The following is a 21320-nucleotide window of genomic DNA, read 5'->3' as shown; positions in this document are numbered from 1 at the left end:
ATCAAAAATTCAGGTGACAGCAGATGCTGTGGAGAAAGATGAACACTCCTCCATTGTTGGTGGGATTGCAAGCTTGTACAACCACTCTGGAAATCAGTCTGGTGGTTCCTTAGAAAATTGGACATAGTACTACCGGAGGATCCAGCAATACCTCTCCTGTGCATATATCCAAAAGATGTCCCAACCAGTAAGAAGGACACATGCTCCACTATGTTCATAGCAGCCTTATTTATAATAGCCAGAAGCTGGAAAGAACCCAGATGTCCCTCAACAGAGGAATGGATACAGAAAATGTGGTACATTTACACAATGGAGTACTACTCAGCTATTAAAAAGAATGAATTTATGAAATTCCTAGGCAAATGGATGGACCTGGAGGGCATCATCCTGAGTGAGGTAACCCAATCACAAAAGAACTCACACAATATGTACTCACTAATAAGTGGATATTAGCCCAGAAACTTAGAATACCCAGAATATAAGATAGAATTTGCTAAACACATGAGACTTAAGAAGAACGAAGACCAAAGTGTGGACACTATGCCCCTTCTTAGAATTGGGAACAAAACACCCATGGAAGGAGTTACAGAGACTAAGTTTGGGGCTGAGACAAAAGGATGGACCATCTAGAGACTTCCATATCTGGGGATCCATCCCATAATCAGCCTCCAAACACTGACACCATTGCATACAGTAGCAAGATTTTGCTGAAAGGACCCAGATATAGCTCTCTCTTGTGAGACTATGCCAGGGCCTAGCAAACAAAGAAGTGGATGCTCACAGTCATCTATTGGATGGATCACAGGTCCCCCAATGGAGGAGCTAGAGAAAGTAACCAAGGAGCTAAAGGGATCTGCAACCCTATAGGAGGAAGAACAATATGAATTACCCAGTACCCCCTCAGAGCTCATGTCTCTAGCTGCATATGTAGCAGAAGATGGCCTAGTGGGCCATCAGTGGAAAGAGAGGCCCATTGGTCGTGCAAACTTTATCTGCCTCAATACAGGGGAACACCAGGGCCAAGAAGTGGAAGTGGATGAGTGGGGGAAGGGTAGGGGGGCAGGTGGGGGACTTTCGGGATAGCATTTGAAATGTAAATGAAATAAACACCTAATAAAAATAATAATAAAAGAAAACCTCTATATATCAATGTGGAAGCAGCTGGTGGTTGAAGAGTATACAAGGAATAGAGTATTGGCAAATCTACCAGCCTCACCAATTCCAACTATTTGTTATTAGGTTAGAAAAATACTGTATGTGGTTAATTAACTTTATGTGTAAACAAACATATTATCATTGTTCTTTCATTTTGTAAATACTACCAGCACATACTAAAAGGTTCTGCAGATATTTCTGTAATAAACATATATTCTAAAACAGATAAATTGTAAGAACATGTTCATTTAAAACATATTTATTTTGCTATGTGTGGACACTAGACTTACCAGTACATGGCCATTCAGTATGTTTTCAGTCACTTGTAATAAACTGGATAAAAATAACATTTCCTAAAGTGATTGTATTTCAGAACCCTCAGCAGGTATCAACTTCATAAGGTCTATTGGAACTTAGCAGAAATGAGAAGTCGGAGACCAGAAAATGCTATCCCTTCTGAGCAAAGCTTCAAAGAATAACAGCTTAAATCCTCCCAGATACAATATTATAATCCTGTAAAATTAAAAGGCAAGAGAAAAAAATTTGTGCTAATATAGACATCATGGTTATATCAACCAAATCATTATGAACTGCTTGGAGAGAAACTAAACACAGAATCTGTTAAGTTTAACTCCAAAGTAAAACTTTATGTGTAATCATATGTATGGCAGTCATATCTCAAAAATAGTTATAAAATATTACTAACATTACTACAAATTATCAGGGTAAACTATCACTAAAGCCACAATTAAACAATGGACAAATAAAATTGTTTTCAAATAAATATTAATGAGAATTGAAGAAAATATTCTTATGACCTAAATCTCTCACACATATGTATATACTTAATATAATATATAATTATATAACTATATACAAAGTGGTGATTTGAAAGAGAATAGGGTCATAAGTTTAAATTCTTGGGACACCAGTTGGTGGAACTGTTTGTAAAAGGTTGGGGATGTGGCTTCTTGGAGCATTGGAAGAGGTACATCACTGGGGCAAAGTTTGAGGTTTCAAAAGTATACTTCATTTTCTCTCTCTCTCTCTCTCTCTCTCTCTCTCTCTCCCTCTCTCTCTCTCTCTCTCTCTCTCTCTTTCTCTCTCTTTCTCTCTCTCTCTCTGCCATAAGGTTGTGCCTCAAGTTTCCTCAGGCCCAATATCTGCCTACCTTTTGCCAAGTTCTTCACCATGATGGTCATGGATTCTACCCTCTGAAACTATAAGCCTTCAATAAGATCTTTCTTCTCTAAGTTGCCTTGGTTTTCATTTTCATTTGGAAATGAAACTGGTTTTCATTTTCAAGTGGTTATCAGTTGGAGTTAGCTTCTTGATTAGGTGTGTGTGGTGTGTGTGTGTGTGTGTGTGTGTGTGTGTGTGTGTGTGTGTACCTTTCTTCTCAGCTCTAGGACCCCATCGGGGACAGATGAATGCAAGCTGTGAGCATGATGCCCCAGTCTCTGAGTTTACATCTTCTCAGGCACACTGTGTTTAGAAGACCCTGTTTTGTTTTGTTTTGTTTTTATATCCTTCATCAATCTTCCTCTTCTTCCACAGGGTTATTTGCGCCTTGGAAGGAGGGATTTAATGGAAACATCTCATTTAGGGCTGAATGTTCCAAGGTATCTTACTCTCTGAGCATTGTCTAGCAGTGTGCCTGTATTCATTCCCAGCTGCTGCAAGAGGAACTTTTCTTTTCTTTTTTTTTTTATTATTAGGTATTTATTTCATTTACATTTCCAATGCTATCCCAAAAGTTCCCCACACCCTCCCACACCCACTCCCCCACCCACCCACTCCCACCTCTTGGCCCTGGCATTCCCCTGTTCTGAGGTATATAAAGTCTGCAGGACCAACGGGCCTCTCTTTCCACTGATGGCTGACTAGGCCATCTTCTGATACATATGCAGCTAGAGGCAAGAGCTCTGGGGTATTGGTTAGTTCATAATGTTGTTCCACCTATAGGGTTGTAGATCCCCCCAGCTCCCTGGGTACTTCCTCCAGTTCCTCCATTGGGGGCCCTGTGATCCATCCAATAGTTGAATGTGAGCATCCACTTCTGTGTTTGTTAGGCCCCGGCATAGTCTCACAAGAGACAGCTATATCAGGGTCCTTTCAGCAAAATCTTGCTAGTGTATTCAATGGTGTCAGCATTTGGAGGCTGATTATGGGATGGATCCCTGGGTATGGCAGCCTCTAGATGGTCCATCCTTTCGTCTGAGCTCCAAACTCTGTCTCTGTAGCTAAGAGGAGCTTATCTGATGGTGGCTGAGCAAGGCACTGATCTCTGACTTAGTTAAATGATAGGAGTCATTTTATTGCTAGTTTCCTTTAGCATAACAGTAGTATATGTGTTCTACTGGCCTTGGCCTCCCTGTTGGGCATGAATTTCCTCCCATGGAGTGGGTCTTAAATTGGTACTAGAAACCCAGCTATGAACCCTTCCATCTGCAAAGACAACATTCTTGCAGGATGCAATGGTCCAATAGCAGCACAATACTTGTGGGAGCAACCAACCAAGATCAGATTTTCACTCTTTTGTAAACCAAACTTGATTTAAGGTAGACTCCTCTTGGGGTAGCCTTTACCAGTCTTTAGATGAGTAAGCAGGCATATTGAAAGGTAAGGTCACTAGGAGAGGAAAAGACTAACGACCCCCCCGACCCCCCCCCCTACCTGCTGCCATCAGGAGCAATGAAAGTTGAGAGTCCCTGTCAGGTGAAAGAAGCTGAGCTGCAAAGAAGTCTCTCCACTGAGAAAAGCTTCAGAGACTCTGACACTAGATCAGCTGCCCGAAGCACAAATCAATTTCGCTGCATGGAACAGGTTTAGATCAGCTGAGACACCTGAAAAGGCTACACTCTTAACCTGTTGACTTGTTTGCATGTTGTGCAGCGTGTGTCAGGTACCCACTTTGGCCCATTGTCACCACACTGGTGTGAGTATTGGTGATGCGTCTATAATTGAGTCATTTCTGTGCCTATAAATAATCTCTCACCCATATTCTTGTAAGTCACCCATATTCTTGTAAGTCTCAGTAAAACTCACTAGTTCACCCAGCTGGACTTTGGTGGTAGGCAGAATGTCTTATATACTCTTATGACCTATCAACAACCACAACAACAACAACAACAAACGATGGCTTATTAGGAAAAGGCAGGAAATGAGAGGTGGGAGTTTGGATGGCCAGATAGGAACTCTAGGAGTTAGTGAGATTGAGGAGATTTGCCACTCAAACTCTGAGGAGATGGGTGTATGAAACTGAGGAGAGGTAACCGGACAGGTGGCACACATAGAATATAATAAATAGGTTATATACATTACAAGCAAGTTGGAGACCAAGCCCAAGCTTTTGATCTAGGTATTTATTCACAAATAAATTAATAAATAAATAAGCCTCCAAGTCATTATTCAGGAACTGGAACACTGTTAGAATAGACCGGGATTATATGGCACACTGAATGTGGAGCTAGAAATCAAAGCATGGGAGATGGGTTCCTGGCCATGGAGCAGGAAACCACAGAAAAGTAGCATAGAAGCATACACTTTTTAAAAAATCCCCTGCTCAGTATAAGAGCTGGCTCTTCTACCAGAGCTTTAGTGCACTTCCCAGGTGTGGGCCCCTTAAGTGGAGTCTCTTAGGTATGGTATTACACAGTCTCCCTTGGGCTGGACCTTTAGTGCACTTCACAGGTGCAGCAGAAGGATGAGCAGTCTGGGCCCAAGACAAACCATCTTGTGTCCCTGGGAGAAGCCTGGGATGACCCAGAGCCAGTGTGACCAGGACCCGTCTTCCCAGAGTGGATAGTGGTTAGAGGACATAGAATACTTCAGCTCAAAACCAACAAGGGCAGTTTACTAGACTGAACTGACGGGGTAAAGCTAGGCACCATAGACTTGTGCTGGCCTGAGGAGCCTGCTATCATGCAGAAGGGCAGAAGGAACATTTTTTACAGAGCTGCAGTGGAATTGAGGAGCCCCAAACTTCTAAACTGGTAGTGTATATGTTTGAAAACAGTAAAGAGAAACAAATATTTAAAATATTAAATATTTGTTATTTGTTAAAAATATTATTTCGGAGTGTGTCTCCGAAGGAAGGAGAGAGTTAAAGAGATTAAAAAATAAAAATTCTAGGCCTTTGGGTTCCCATCTGTGCCTGCTGGGAGCAGAGATCAGATCCCACACAGCCTACACCCTGGTTGCAGCTCAACTCCCCAGATATTCAGACACATCCATCTTCACAGGTGAGACCTTAAACCCCACCCTGAGACCAACATACTGAGACCCCTGAGACCAGGGAAGCAGATTCCATGTCCAGCCAGACCCAGGCTACTTCCAGTAGAGGCAAGCATAAGAACTTAAGCAAAAGAAATCAGTTTGACTTGGCAACATCAGAACCCAGCTCTCCCAATACAGCAAATCCTTGATACCCCAAAACACCCTTTAAAAAGATTCAGATCTAAACTCCCATTTCATGGAGATGATAAAGGACTTTTAGAAGGACATAAATAACTCCCTTAAAGAAATACAGAACACAAGTAAACAGGTAGAAGCCTTGAAAGAGGAAAAGCAGAAATCCCTTAAGGAAATACAGGAGAACACAATCAAACAGGTGAAGGAACTTAACAAAACCATCCAGGATCTAAAAATGGAAATAGAATCACTAAAGACAACTAAAAGAGAGATAACCCAGGAGATGGAAAACCTAGGAAAGAGAACAGAAGTCACAGGTACAAGCATCACCCAGATGTCCTTCAACAGAGGAATGGATAGAGAAAATATGGTACATTTACAGAATGGAGTTCTATGCAGTGATTAAAAACAATGACTTCTTGAAATTTGCAGGAAACTGGATGGAACTGGAAAATATCATCCTGAGTGAGGTAACCTAGACACAAAAGAACACACATGGTATGCATTCACTAATAAGTGGGTACTAATTCAAAAGTTCACAATGCCCATGATACAACCTACAGACCATATGGAACACAGAAGGAAGGAAGGAAGATCAGGGGGGTGGATGCTCCAGTCCATTTATGGGGGAGCAGGATGATTATGGGAAATGGAAGGAGAAGAGGACAAGGGAGGGAGAAAGGAGGAGGAGGAGGAGAAGGAGGAGCAGAAGGAGGAGGAGCAGAATGAGGAGTTGGAGGAAGAGGAGGAGGAAGAAGATGAGGAGGAGGAGGAGGAGATAAGGGTAACAGTATGAGAATCTGGAGGAGACATGAGAGAGGTACAGAAAGTCAGGAAACTGAATAAAAATAGGTTGCAGGGAGGCAGCAAGGGGTGGGGAAGCCCTTGATCCCTAGGAGCTTTGATGCCCCAGAGTAGGGGAATGCTGGAATGGTGGGGCTGGAGAGTGTGGGTATGTGGGGGAGCACTCTCATACAAGCAAAAGTGAGTGAGGAGGGCAGATGTGGTTTAGGAGTTGAGGAGGGGTAACCAGGAACTGGAATATCATTTGAGATGTAAATGAATGGAATGATTAATAATAATAATAATAATAATAATAATAATAAATTCTGTGTTAAAAATGAAAATAGCAATGACACAATGTATCTGGATCCCACGTGATTTTTGTTTTGCTTATCAGCATACAAATAATTATATGTTTCTATAATTATTACAATTGTATATATTCTTTTAAAAGGAGATCAACAGAAGGTTGACTTAGATAAGGAAGGGACTGAAATAAGTCCTTCCTAAAGTTACAAAAAATAGAACAAAAATTTAGACAATCCTTTAGATCATGCAGGCATGTGAAATGAATCCCATCTAAAGTCTAAAGTACCACCATGTAACAAGACTGCCAGAAGGCAGTCTATATCTGTGATAAAACCTAAAATTAATTTTCCACTCTTGTTAAGGAAATTAGGGATAAACAAGAGTTCGGGTGACAACCTATAGTGACATATTTTAAAAAAAAAAAAGAAAAAGAAAATAAGGAAACAATAATGACCCAGGACTTACATTTACCATATGTTAAACAGATACTTAATAACTGGACCATTCAAAATCATACAATTCGAGAATATTGAAGAGATTTGATGACACCATTTTAGAGCCTGGCCCTCAACTATAATAGCTAACATGGTAGAAAGACGAGGCTTCCGTTATAGAACAAAGTAATACAACTAGAGGCATTGATATTGTCAAAGATCAGTTACTAGGTTAGACTGTGACCTGCGAGATGAAATAAACTCCTTCCTCCCAAAGTTGGCTTTAGACAGTGAGTGTCACAGCAAAAGAAAGCAAAACTAGAGCAGAAATCAGTATGATGGCCTTGACCCTCGTTTGGGGAAAAGGACTGTGAAAGTGTTTGGAAGTTGGAGTTGGAAGTCCACAGACCTTAAGAGCTCTTGTGAAAACTTGGAATATGAAAATTCTGAGAGAAATGCAGACAGTGAAGCCATTTGAAGTGTCAGGAGCAAAGATTCTATAGGAGCAATTCATATGATAACATTTCAATGAAGAATCTGTGGAAGTGATTTCTGTGCTTTACTAGAACAATAAACGCTGGTCACCTGGGATTGAGGAATAGGCCATGATTAATAACCGGTTCACATCACTGAGGCAAACCTGGGAAGTATTTCCTCTAGGTCAATTCACAGAATCTGTGTTCCAGTGGGAGGGCCATGGCCACGCATCAAAATGCCAGGAGGCCTTGGCAGATAATTTGTAAGAGTGTCTTACATGATATTGGTTTGAGGGCATGAAGAGGTCAATGGCAACAACCAGTACTTGACATTGTAAAAGGCAGCGAGGTGTCCAGCAGTGAGGTGTGAAGCCTTAGTTGCAGTACAAAGCATAGGACTGAAGGGATGGTGGGCACAGATTGAGCAGCAGGATCTATTTGCGTGGGTGCCACCTCAGTTGCAGTGGAAACTCCAGTGTATTAGCGATGGCAGGACCCTGATTGCTCACCAAAGCCAAGGGCTGGGGTGGAGCAGAGATAGCCCGAGTCTGCTGGGCAAACTGTGTAGTATGGATGACAAATCCAGAGAGGGGGTCTCCACTAGCACTTTGGAACTCATGAGATGAATGAGGTATTGACAGTGGACAATGTGCTTCTTATTGTGTTAAATTTTGCCTTTGTTCTTCAGTCTTTGAATAAGAAATACATAACTTGTTTGAGATCTTACAGAATTTTCCCTCTCCACACACACACACACATACAATTAAGAGACTGTATTTTTAAAGGGAACTTTAAAATTCCTAAAATTATTCCCTAATAATCTATATTTCATTAATGTCTGTTTTAACATCTATACCTTCATCACTCATTTAATTAATTTGTATTTTCTCTTTTTATTTTCATTCATGTGGCTATAGCTTTCTCAATCTATATGATATCTTGAAAAAATAACTCTAAATGATTTTCCATGTTTTTAGTCTTTTATTCATTTATTTCTTCCCAAATTTTTGTAATTTCTTTTCCTGTACTTGGTTTGCATTTAGCTTCTCTGTGTCACTAAAGCCTTGCGGTACATGATTAGATTTATGTAAAGTCTCTTTGATAATTTAATGTGAGCAATTAAAACCATAGACTTTCCGTTATGGCTGTCTTGGCTGTTTCTCAGCGGTACTCATACATTATGCTCTCATTTTCACTCGAGTCTATGAAAACTTTAATTTCCTCCCTGATTTCTTCAATGACTTCCTGTTGATTCAAATGTGTATTGCTCAGTCACCAAGCATTTGTATATTTTCTGAGGTTAGTCTTGCTATTTTTTCCTGTTACATTCCATTGTGGTCTAATACATTTCAGGAAATTGTTTCTTTTCTTATATTCTGTCTTTTTGCATTTTAAGACTTCCTTTGTGGCCCAGAATGTTACCAATTTTTGAACAGGTTCTATATGCACTGAGATGTGTATTCTCTGGGTCTAGAATTGAGTGTTCTAAAGATACGTATTAAATTTAGTTTATCTCTGGAATAATTCAACTGTGATTTCTTTGTTTGGTTTGGTTTTTAGTTTTTTTTTTTCTTTTTTAAATGATTTTTAGTTTGCATTATCTCTCCAGATGTGAGAGTAGAAGGCCGAAGTTCCTACTGTCATTGTGTCAGTACCTTTCTGGCCTCGTATATACATTTAATGTATGTTTCATAACAAGAGACATTGGAATATTCAGTCCATAATATTTATAATAACTATACCCTTTTAATTAATTGCTTTCTTTCTTAATATGTAGAGTCCTCCTTATCTCTTCTGACTCTTTTCAGCATGAAAATTATCAATACAATAATTGATATGCTAGCTTCTTCATGGCCTCTCTTTGCAAGATTGATTTCTATCCTTTGACTCTCATTTTTTGGATATCTTTCCTAGGTATGTGACTTTATGGAGATAAATCACAGTTGTACATTGTTTTTTTAATAAAATTATTTAATCTAAAATTAAAAATTGGTATATTGAAGTTATTTAAGGTGATTCAAGATTATGGGACAGAATGGTTTGATTTTTAACAATAGTTTTATTTGTGTTTTCTTGATTACTAGAAGTTCTTTACTTTCTTTCCTGGTTAAATTGTGCTTTCTTTTTTGCTGTGTTCATCATGACTGATTCCTTCCAGGAATTCATCCTGTATTCATCTTTTCCTTCCATGAAATGCATTTTCCTAGGTTCCTATAAGTAACTTGTTTTTACTCATTGTCTAGGAAAGAATTTTCTGGGCTGGGTCTCTTGAAAAGCCTTAGGTTGTCCTTCTCTGTAAATATTCAATATCTTTAACAATTTTTAATATATAATTTTGTTGTGTTTCCTAATCTCCAGGAACAATTATTTCAATCCAGGCTAAATATCTGTAAATTCATGGTTTATTGTCTGTTGGGTTTGCTGAGGACAGATTTGGTGTGTTATTCTGATATTTCTTCTTCGAATGCAGGTTGATATTTTTCTCTTAAAACTTTTATTTTTATTGGTCTATTGAGTATTTTTTGGCATTGTGACATAATATATGGGGAATAAATTCTCTTACTGGGTTTCTGAGATTCTAGGTGTTATTTGTATTTGTTCATGTTTTATAAAATTTTCAGCTACAGTTTCATTGACTAGGTTATCTCAATAATTTGTCTTTATCCTTTTATTAATCTCCCAGAGTTTTAGATTTGTTCTCTTCGACATATCTCAGACTTTTTGGTAATTTTGATTATGTTCGGGATTTTTTTTTCACATGTTTGTATTTATTATTGTATTCCTCTTACATCAGTGAAATTAATTTCTCTGTTTAGTCTTGTCTTTTGCTGATCCTTTCTTTTTATATAGATCATACTTGATGTTTAATTTTGAAAGAAAGAAACAGCAAAGAGGGAGATGACAGATGTGTGAATGCAGTAGCACAATGTCCAGAGGAAGTTATTAGAGATGGTGGAGCTGTAGGTACTAACAGTTGTAAACTGCCTGACATGATTATTGGGAACCAAACTTGGGTCCTTTTAAGAGCAGTACATGTTTTAACCATTGAGCCATCTTTCTCTCCAGTTTTTTTTTAATTGGGAGTATATCTTGTATATTTATTTTATATCATTGCTACTCTAAAATCAATCTGATGATATTTTTCTAATATTTTTATTACGTATTTTCCTCAATTACATTTCCAATGCTATCCCAAAAGTCCCCCATACCCTCCCCCCCACTTCCCTACCCACCCATTTCCATTTTTTGGCCCTGGCGTTCCCCTGTACTGGGGCATATACTTAGGATACCCAAGATATAAGATACAATTTGCTAAACGCATGAAACTCAAGAAGAATGAAGACCAAAGTGTGGACACTGTGCCCATTCTTAGAATTGGGAACAAAACGTCCATGGAAGGAGTTACAGAGACAAAGTTTGGAGCTGAGACGAAAGGATGGACCATCTAGAAACTGCCATATCCGGGGATCCATCCCATAATCAGCTTCCAAACGCTGACAGCATTGAATACACTAGCAAGATTTTGCTGAAAGGACCCAGATATAGCTGTCTCTTGTGAGACTATGCCGGGGCCTAGCAAACACAGAAGTGGATGCTCACAGTCAGCTAGTGGATGGATCACAGGGCTCCCAATGGAGGAGCTAGAGAAATTACCCAAGGAGCTAAAGGGATCTGCAACCCTATAGGTGGAACAACATTATGAACTAACCAGTACTCCAGAGCTCTTGACTCTAGGAGCATATGTATCAAAAGATGGCCTACTCGGCCATCACTGGAAAGAGAGGCCCATTGGACATGCAAACTTTATCTCTCCAGTTTTTTTGCTGTTGGTGATGATGCTTCCAGCTATTATTTTAGTTAACCAATAATCCCATTCATTGTCCTAATCATTATTTATTTTATTTTATTTTTCAGAACTCAGTATCCTTTCTGATATTTTTCCTTCAGCTTATTGACTCTCTCATATATTTAGAAAACTTAGATGTAGTTCATATTCAAGGCTTAAATTGATTTTGCAACTTTCTTGTCTAGATCTTCAAATAAATTCTTACGAATGTATCTGAGTTCTCTATTTGTTCATTACTCTTCATAAAATTAGAATTCTGAAATGTTCTGACACTTCCAGCATCTCATTATCTTTGTTTTATAGTACTGACACATTTTCAGCTTAGGAGGTTGTTTTTGTATATTGCCCACCTCTCCTCCTCCTCCTCCTCCTCCTCCTCCTCCTCTTTTCTTCTTCTTCTTCTTCTTCTTCTTCTTCTTCTTCTTCTTCTTCTTCTTCTTCTTCTTCTTCTTCTTCTTCTTCTTCTTCTTCTTTTTTCTTGCTGTGTTTTCTCATTTGTTGTAGAGCATGTTTCTTCTGGTTTCCTCTTTTCCATCTATTTTTGTTAGTGAGTCATGCTGGTGGGTTATCTTCTCACTTAGACTTATACGCAAGAGGAGAGTGACTGCAGAGACAACTGTAGCGCTTGGTGCACAGGTCCAGTGTTAATGGAGGGAGAAGATAACTGTGTTCTTCACTGCAATAGCCAATAAAGTTGGAAGATACAGACACTGCGGTGGTAGGACCCATGTGGAGTATGTGACATCAATAATTAAATAGTTAGAATAATGTGTTACAGGATGGTGAAAAGGAGAAGTATTCTAAGAATGAGAAGAAAAGTTCATGAGTTCGGTGTATACTCAACTTAGAGACTAGTAAGGCCGATATAAAAGTTTGTTTTCTAATGAGATATGGCTTGAATGCTTAAAGTACAAAAGAATTCATACTATAAATATAAAAGATTTGAATATTTTACATTGATGATGTAGATCAATGTTTGAATGATCTTCCTTTTATTGCTGTTTGATTCCCAGTATTCGCACTAGGTTGCTCTCAACTGCCTGTAACTGTAGATCTAGGTGATTAAGTGCCATCTTCTGGCCTCTACTCTGTCTCTCTGTCTCTTTGATTATCTCTTTCTCTCCCTCCCCCTACAGACACACACACACACACACACACACACACACACACACACACACAGGGAGGGAGGGAGGGAGGGAGGGAGGGAGAGAGAGAGAGAGAGAGAGAGAGAGAGCTCTTAAAGCAAGACAAAGTTTGATACACAGGCTCAAGACCTGAGTTCTATCCCTGGAGCTATGAAATGGGGGAGGGAAGCAATCAGTTCTTCTAATCTCCATATATGTATAATTCATGACCCCCCATATACACAAGCATACATATATACCTAGTAATTATAATGATAGTAATAATAATGACAGTAATAATATTATTGGAAAGCTGACCAGATGCTTAGTTTTTGCTTGCTATCCCTCACAGAAAATATCTGCAAACTGCTGCCTAAAAAATAGGTGCCTTTTCTGACATGAAAACTTAAAGAAGGAAAGTTGTGATGTTTGCATGCTTTGTGTTTTCAGGGAAAAGTCAAGTGAGCTCCAAGCATGGCCTTCAATCATCCATTCTCACTGATCTACGAGACTATTGATCCTTTCCTAGCCACTTAACTTTCACACTTCAAGAGTTGAGACTCCAAAATCATTTAAGAAATGTACTGAAACTGGGAATTAGATAGAACACATTTGACCATGAAAATCCACAGATCCAGTTTCAAAGTTGTTCCCTAGAAGATGATGCTCCACGGAAGAGTAGAGTGGGATCTGGGGAACAGAAGAAATCAGAGTCCCTTTTTTCTGGACAGAATCCAAAACATTTCCATCTTAAGATAAAGGTTAAGTGTTAGAAATATTCACTTTTGGGGTCCCTGCTGTGAAAACTTCCTGATGAGTTTTGTCTTCTCCTATTATCATTTGTTTGCTAATGTAAAAACACAAAAGAACAAAACAGATTGTCCATGAATTAAAAATTTCAAGTTGCATGTATTGTAATTCTACCAAAAATGTGGTTTACTTATCTTCAAAGAATAAGTAGAAGAGCAAAATATGTGTTTTTATTTTTTCCAGGATGGATGAACTCTGTTTTAAACTAATACTTATGTGTATTCATCTTCATTACCCTTTGCCCACCCTGTTCTTATGTGGCCTTTCTTTAGTGAAAGGGGCAAAAAGAGATACTTATTCTTTATGGAGCACAAAGCTTCAAAGCATTTCATATTCAATTCATATAGACAACCTATTATCTGGATTGTTTTAAACTGCAAAGAAACATTTCCTCATTAGGGTTTAAAAAGGTATATTTGTATTTTGTTGACCATTTCATAAGACTTTAATTAGTTTGCATTTTTATATTTTTTTCAACTCATCCACTCTTACATCAAGGAAATAACCCTGAAATACTTATTTGTCCTTGATTAGTAAAAGTTCTTTGCATTCTGAAATTTTCTTTTATTTTGTAAACTCAATATAGGATTAAAGTCAGTTGTATCAGAACCATAAATATCAATCAAAAGTATAACTGCTAGTATTTTCCTATATTTAAGCTGTTACATAATAAATTCACTTGCTAAAGCAGAAATCACACTATCAATATGATAATAATGAAAACAATTTGTCTGGTCTTTTTCCACTAACACACTCACAGCCAAATGAGCTGTTCTGGCATTTAAGGGGTTAGATATTCTTGTAATAAAAAGGGCGCTAAAAATTTGACTTTGACCATGAAATTTGTTCCACTCTTCTTAAGAAACATCACTAACCTGTAAAGGGATTTTAACAACATGTCTTTCAAAGTCAAACAATGCAATTCTTACATAGAAAAGGACCCATTGACTGCTAATGAGGTGTGAGAAGTTTCAAATAGCTTAGTGTGGGACCAAGGTTAATATAATTATGGACCACAAACCCCAAGAAATCATTCATTTTCCTATGTCTGAACTACCAGCCTGCAATAAAAGGTGGTCTTTCAATGTCTAGTTCACTGATTTAAGATGATATATTGATTTGCACCAAAGATAGATGAATATACTAGAGGAATGGCGGCCGCCTCCAAGTGATAATGAGCAGAACTGAAGGAATGTAGCTGTGGGTTACAGAATCATCTATCCACAAAAGACTATGGCAAATCTGTGACTTTGAGAACAATGAGGGAGACTGCAAGAGGAGGAATGTCATTCTTGTGGTCTCTGAGAAATGTGTTAAAAGGATGTCAAGAGCCAGGGAAGAGAGTCATGAGGGGGAATAAAAGATGAGTTCTTTGCATTTGCACATTGAAGAAGGGACCAAGGAGAATTCCACAACTTTGGGAATCATAAAGGTTTTACTTCCTTGGAAAATCTAAATGGCCATAGGAAAAATAACATAAAACAAATGCAAAGCATCCCATCAAATTTTATATGTAAATGTATGCTCCTGTGTGTTTTTAGTAAGAAGAAATAGCATTGAGCAACATGCTTCTGTATTTTATCTGTTCTTCATCATTTTGACTGCGTATAGACACATATATCTATATTTTATAATAATGTCTCTGGAATAATTATGTGTTGGAAAACATTGTACATAGAAAAACATTATGAAGAAGCTTGCTTAAAAATGGATGTTTAAATTACATAAGCCCTTTTTGAGGTAGAAGAAAATTTTAGTACCAAAATATTAAATTATTCTAATTGATTATCTGTTGGTATTAGTTTTATGTGTTTGAATTCAAGCCTAGCAGCCTTACAATGACAATTTCCATAAGAAACAGAGAACAAATTAAAACATTATGCTACTGCAGCTTTCATTAAAACAGGAAACACAGACTGTTTATCCTATTTCAGCATCATAATGGATGTTGTGTAAACATTTATATCAGGATTAATCACATTACTAAGACACTGGGACAGTTAGAATTATTAAGAATTACAAGCAATGTAAATAAAATATTTCTTCTTTCATAACTCTTGTGTCTGTCTGTCCTTAGGGTAACTTTAAATTCCCTCACCCTGTTTTGTTCCTAGATGAAGCATAGAGGCAGATTTCAGGAATGAATGGCCTGAAGTATATCTGCTTGACAGAATTCCAAGAAACCTATGAGCTCAATTTAGCATCCAAATGTAAATGGAAAAGACAGTCAGAAATTAGATGGAGCTTTTAAATACAGTAGATAGTACATAGAGTGACTCAAGAAAGCTAAAGGGAATAACCCTCCATTTTACCAAATATGTAGCCATGCTTTTGAACTCTTAATGTCTCCTTGAGTAAAATAAAGTGACTGAATATTTACCTAGCAGTAGTCACACCAGGCTATGGCTCAAATCAATTCCTTGCTCAAACATCATGAAAGAAGATTCCTATTGTAGTATATGAGAACTAACACAGAGACCTACAAGAAGACAATGTGCAGAATGTAAGATTTTGGAACACCCAACTCTAAATGGCTTGTCTTCACTTCTCCACTCAGGGCTCAGGGAGCTATGCAGAAGAAGAGGTAAAAAGATTGTAAGAGCCAAAGGGGGTGGATGGCAACAAGGATAAAGTGTCTTTGAGACAGAACAGGAAATAGACATATGAACTAACAGAAACTGTGATAACACATCCAGAACCTTCACAGGTTCAAGCCAGTGTTCTATTGCTGAGTGGAAAGTGAACATGAGCTCCCTGAAACAAAGAAGCTATCTCTACTTGTCATTTCTGTACAAAGGAAAAATCTGGTTATTGCCCATGCCCTGCAAAGTAGAGAAACTAACACACATAAGAGTAGACTCCATTTGTGTAGTAGGTGTCCAACACAAAACAAACACTATTACTTTTGTCTCCTATCTCCTATTGTTTTGTATTTTTTTTTTCTGGTCATTTGCTTGCATGTTATGGTTTTCAGTTTTATGTTTTTATGTATTTTAGTGTGGATGTTTGTGTGTTTCCTCCTCCTCCTCCTCCTCCTCCTCCCCCTCCTCCCCTCCTCCTCCTCCTTTTCTTCCTCTCACTCCTCCTCCTCCTCCTCCTCCCCCTCCCTCTCCTCCTCCTCCTCCTTGTCTTCCTTTCCCTCCTCCTCCTCCTCCTCCCCCTCCTCCTCCTCCTGCCCGCTTATTTTCTAAAGAGAGAGAAAGGAGGAAGGAAATGTATGGATGTGGATAAGTGGGGAAGTAGAGAGGATCTGGAGGGAGTTAGGAGAGGAGAATTAAGATCTAACTATATTGTATGAATTTTTTTTTCAATAAAACATAGCTATACATAATGATATATTTCTAGCCTTTTGTTTTAGAAATATGTGTGTGTGTGTGTATTTATTATGTATCTCTTTGGTTTTAATAAAGGAAAATTACATGTGTGTGTGGTTTTTATGTCAAATATTTTTATTTTTTTATTTTTATTTTTTAATTGGGTATTTATTTCATTTACATTTCCCATGCTATCCCAAAAGTCCCCCACACGCTCCCCTACCCACTCCCCCCCCCACACTCCCACTTCTTGGCCCTGGCGTTCACCTGTACTGAGGCAGATAAAGTTGTGTTTTGAACAAAACTAAGCAAATTATAGGAAAGTCAGTAATTTAACTTCCTAGACCTCCCCATGTCCTATTCTGTGAGTAAATCACTTAACATTTCCAAGTATTTCTGCAATTTTTGCCCCATATTATCATGCAGTAGGCTTACAGTTTGCAGATTCTTCAATAGAAAACAGTTTTCAATACAGAAAATACTTGTCCTTTAGGAATTTGCATTGTAAACATCCTTTAAGTAAAGCAATATTCACTTTCCTTGTTCTTGAGTGCATATATATTACTTTTTTCAGGATTACCAAAATATTACAATAAACAAATAAATAAATAAATAAATAAATAAATGATTAATCTTCCACATACCAACATTCGGTATCCTAGAAATGAGTAGGTTATTTCATACTTTGATAGTATTCTAAGTTGTATTAGTATTTCATGCTGACATTGTATAAAAGTTCCACACATATGGTCATTTGATATATTTTTAATTCACACACACAAAAAATGAAAAAATAATAAAAATAAATAAAAACATTAGTGTTATCTTTGCATATTTTCAAACAAAAGCAGTTGGAATTGATTCTCTCCTTCACATGTCCCATCCTCCTTGTCAACAAGATTTTAGCTTTCGTGTCACATTTGTTTTATAGCCTTCTCACCCCATTATCAGCATCTCTTTTTACTCTATTCCGATTAATGTTTGCTCAATTTTTATAGGTATTGTCTACATTTAGAACTATTTATATGCATATATATTTGCAATATAAAATAGAATCTGCATTTGAGAGACCATGCCTTTCTGAGTGGGGTTCACCTGCCTTCATATAATGCTTCTTTTCAGTGTCTCCAAACTTCACCTTTCTTTACATCTGATTAAAATTCCATTGTGAAAACTACATACCTGTCTTTCATTATCTACTCATCTGTTGATGGCCATCAAACTGTTTCCATTTCCTTACTATTGTGAATATCACAACAATAAACTTGACTCTTGTGGTGGGTTATGAAATGTGTGTGTGTGTGTGTGTGTGTGTGTGTGTCTGTGTGTGTGTGTGTGTCTGTGTGTGTGTGTGTGTTCCTGTTTTAGGTTTGTGTGCATAAATATGTGTCCAGTAATGGCTTAGCTGAGGCATACGACTTATACCGATAATATATGTTTCCTTGTGTGTCAATAGAGTTATGTTTTATGGGTCTGTGATATCACAGACTCAAATGGTATCCAAAAGCAAAGAGTTTTGATTGCAGAAATCCAGCATGAGGGGGATCTATCATTTCTCAAAATGGAGATCCCTATGTGGGATTGTGGGCTCAATTTAAAACAGATTAAGAGAATTCCAGGCAGGGAAGGGTATGTGACATTTATCCTGATTGGGTGGCTCAATCTCTAGGGCAATGGGTGTCTTTGGGATTGGCTAGGGCTCTGGGGACCTATTGTCTCCAGTATCATTGTTGTGAGACACAGAAACTGTTCTTGCCTTGCTGTTTTTTCCTCAGGCTGGGTGACAGGCAAACTTTGGTTGGCTGTCCTCAAGCTGTAGTTTTTCCAGTAAATGACTTGCCCAGACTTGCCCAGTTCTGGGAAACAGAAATGTAGGTCTACTCTCTTGAACTGTCATTTTGAAGTCTCTTATGGAGTTGGCCTAGCTCAGTCCTCGAAATCCTCCCTTGAATAATGAACCATCTTGAATCCTTGAAATTTTTCTATTGGCTGCTCTTCCAGAGAGGCTCCACCAGTGCTTGACAAATACAGAGGTGGATCTTCACAGCTTACCATTGGACTGAGCACAGGGTCCCCAAAGAAGGAGCTAGAGAAAGGACCCAAGTTGCTGAAGAGGATAACAGTCAGTCCCATAGGAAGAACAATAATATGAACTAACCAGTAACCCCAGTGCACCCAGGGTCTAAATCACCAATCAAAGAGTACACATGTTGGTACTCATTGCTCCAGCTGCATATGTAGCAAAGGATGGCATAGTTGGACATCAATGGTAGGAGAGGTCCTTGATTCTGTGAAGGCTCTATGTTCCAGTATAGGGGAATGCCAGGGCCAGGAAGCAGGTGTGGGTGGGTTGGTGAGCACCAGGAGTGGGGAGGGGATAGGGGGTTTTCAGAGGTGAAACCAGGAAATGGGACATCATTTGAGATGTAAATAAATATCTAAAAAAAAAAAAATTTAAAACGGGGTCCCCAATTGAATGGTGGAAATATGTTCCTCACCAAACATAACTAAAGCATTGATTTTACAGGGGCTGAAAGTCAAGGGCATCATCAGGAGCATAAGAGAACTGATCAAGGTGGAGATACGAGTCATTAGCCAAGCAGACCAGTTGAACAGGGACTCATACCACTCCTGAAACTATTCTCTTTCTATTTTTCTCTCTTATAATCCCTTTCTGACTAAGGCCATGGATTCTTTGACCACCCCTGAGGGGTCAATATAGAAACAACATTTCTCCCCTAAGACTGTACAGAGTCTCCCTAATGGAGGACTAGCACATGGCTAGGACCCTTCTGTTCTGTAAGACTACTTCTACCAGAGAGCATAGAATTCTGCAGGCCCACATTGGACTTTACTATCTCCTATATCTGCATCTACTGCCATTTATAGGGCTTTGCAATTTTTATCTTGGACTATTAGTGGTGATGCCCCTATACTAGCAGCTCCAGACAGCCCTATGACATGGAAAAAGCCTAGTAACAATTTAAATGGCCATTGTCTTTACCCAATTGTCTGGAGGTACTAGCTGATTGAAGATATCCTCCCTGAAGAAATAAGTCACCCTAGGCACAAGCTGTAGTAGAACACAGAAATTCAGCCATAAATGGATGGGTTAAGCCTCAAGACACAAGCCTCCCAAGATATCTCTAGGTGTAGCATGTATCCAGCAATGTTAGGAGTTACAGTATGGTTGCAGATGTGGGAATGGGCTGAGGGTACCTTATTTCCAATGCAGACACCTTATTCCATCATTGATTGGAGGGCCGGCTTATCTCTATCTGATTGCTGCCATCTATGCTGAGTATGATCTGTAATCTATGAGTACTATCCAGGGATAATTATTCCTTCATAGTAAGGGGACTGAGCAATTCAGCATAACCAACAGTCCTGTGTTAACTCCAAGGTAGAGGAACTAAGAACCTAGAAAGTGGCATCTAATAATTGCAGGTGTACTGACCTGAGCAAACGAATGGGCAATGCAGGAGGTAGGACAGTTTTAGGAATCAGTTGTTTCGAGGATGTGGAATCACACTGGAGTGAGAGGGTAGTGGATCCTGATGAGGAAGTGATGGCAGGTGGAGGGAGAGATGGATGGGAAGTGTGGTTGGTTTGGCCTTGCTAATATCTTTTTGGGCCTTAAAGGGACCATGGATCTTGAAAGGCTACTTTGGAGCAGTTGCAGAGTAAACAGGAGTCCCAGATCATAGTAAAAGTCTCCATGTCTTACTAGCAATCCAATTGGCCTTTTTGCCAGACCCTGTAAAATTAATGACAAGGTTGTTGCATCGACTCCTGTGGTACCTAGATAGTAAGCTAACTCTAAACACGGTCGGCAAGTCTCTCTTCTAGGAGTCTGGGCATCTTTTCTTATGCGGACCCTGACTCTGAGGGTCTCTGTATTTTTAATCTGGGTCACTGTGATGAGGTCATCTTTGATGGGGTATCCACCCCGTTGATTTGCCTCTCCATGCTGCACAGAAAAAGGGACTCTGGACCTTCACATCTGGTTTACTGGCTCTGTTCTCAAGTGTGCCCCAGGTAGATGTAAAAGGATGGAGAACATATTTTCTTTCAGCCACAAATGAGTTACAACCCTAATGAGGAAAGAGAAGTTGATTCAAGTGGTCCCATTCTTCATCCAGTTGGTCACAAAGGTCTACATGAAGGTCATAAGAACCCAGTGCATAGTAAAGTTGGCAGTTTTACATATCGCAGCATTAACTATCGGCCAGGTTAGAGTCAGGAGATGGTGGGGCATAGAAAATGGTGAAGCAAAGCATAAAGCAGCAAGAAAGCAGAATCAGGAGTGCTGACGTCCAAGTTTCACTGGATCCACTGAGTATGGAGTGATCTCCCATTGCTCTTATTGTGGTTCATCTGAAAGTCTTTTCCAGCAGGACCTCAACTGCTAGATCACCTCTCTCCCAGCAGGCTTAACATGGCCAGGAGTATATCCACATCCAGATCTTGTCCACCTTAACAGCCATCAATATGATCAGGCTCATAGTGTGAGGTCCTTTCCAGCAAGATTACAGAACCACATGCTTATGTCTCTTAATCCAGATTTTGTCACCTGGTTCAAAGCAATTGGGATTAGATGAAAGAGCAGACTCATAAACCTGGCACATGGCAGGCCACAGTTGCGTTTGCACCCT

The sequence above is a fragment of the Mus caroli genome, unplaced genomic scaffold (genome assembly GCF_978045245.1).
Source record: "Mus caroli unplaced genomic scaffold, Mus_caroli_1 scaffold_12, whole genome shotgun sequence".
NCBI lineage: Eukaryota > Metazoa > Chordata > Mammalia > Rodentia > Muridae > Mus > Mus caroli.
This window is presented reverse-complemented; position numbering follows the sequence as displayed.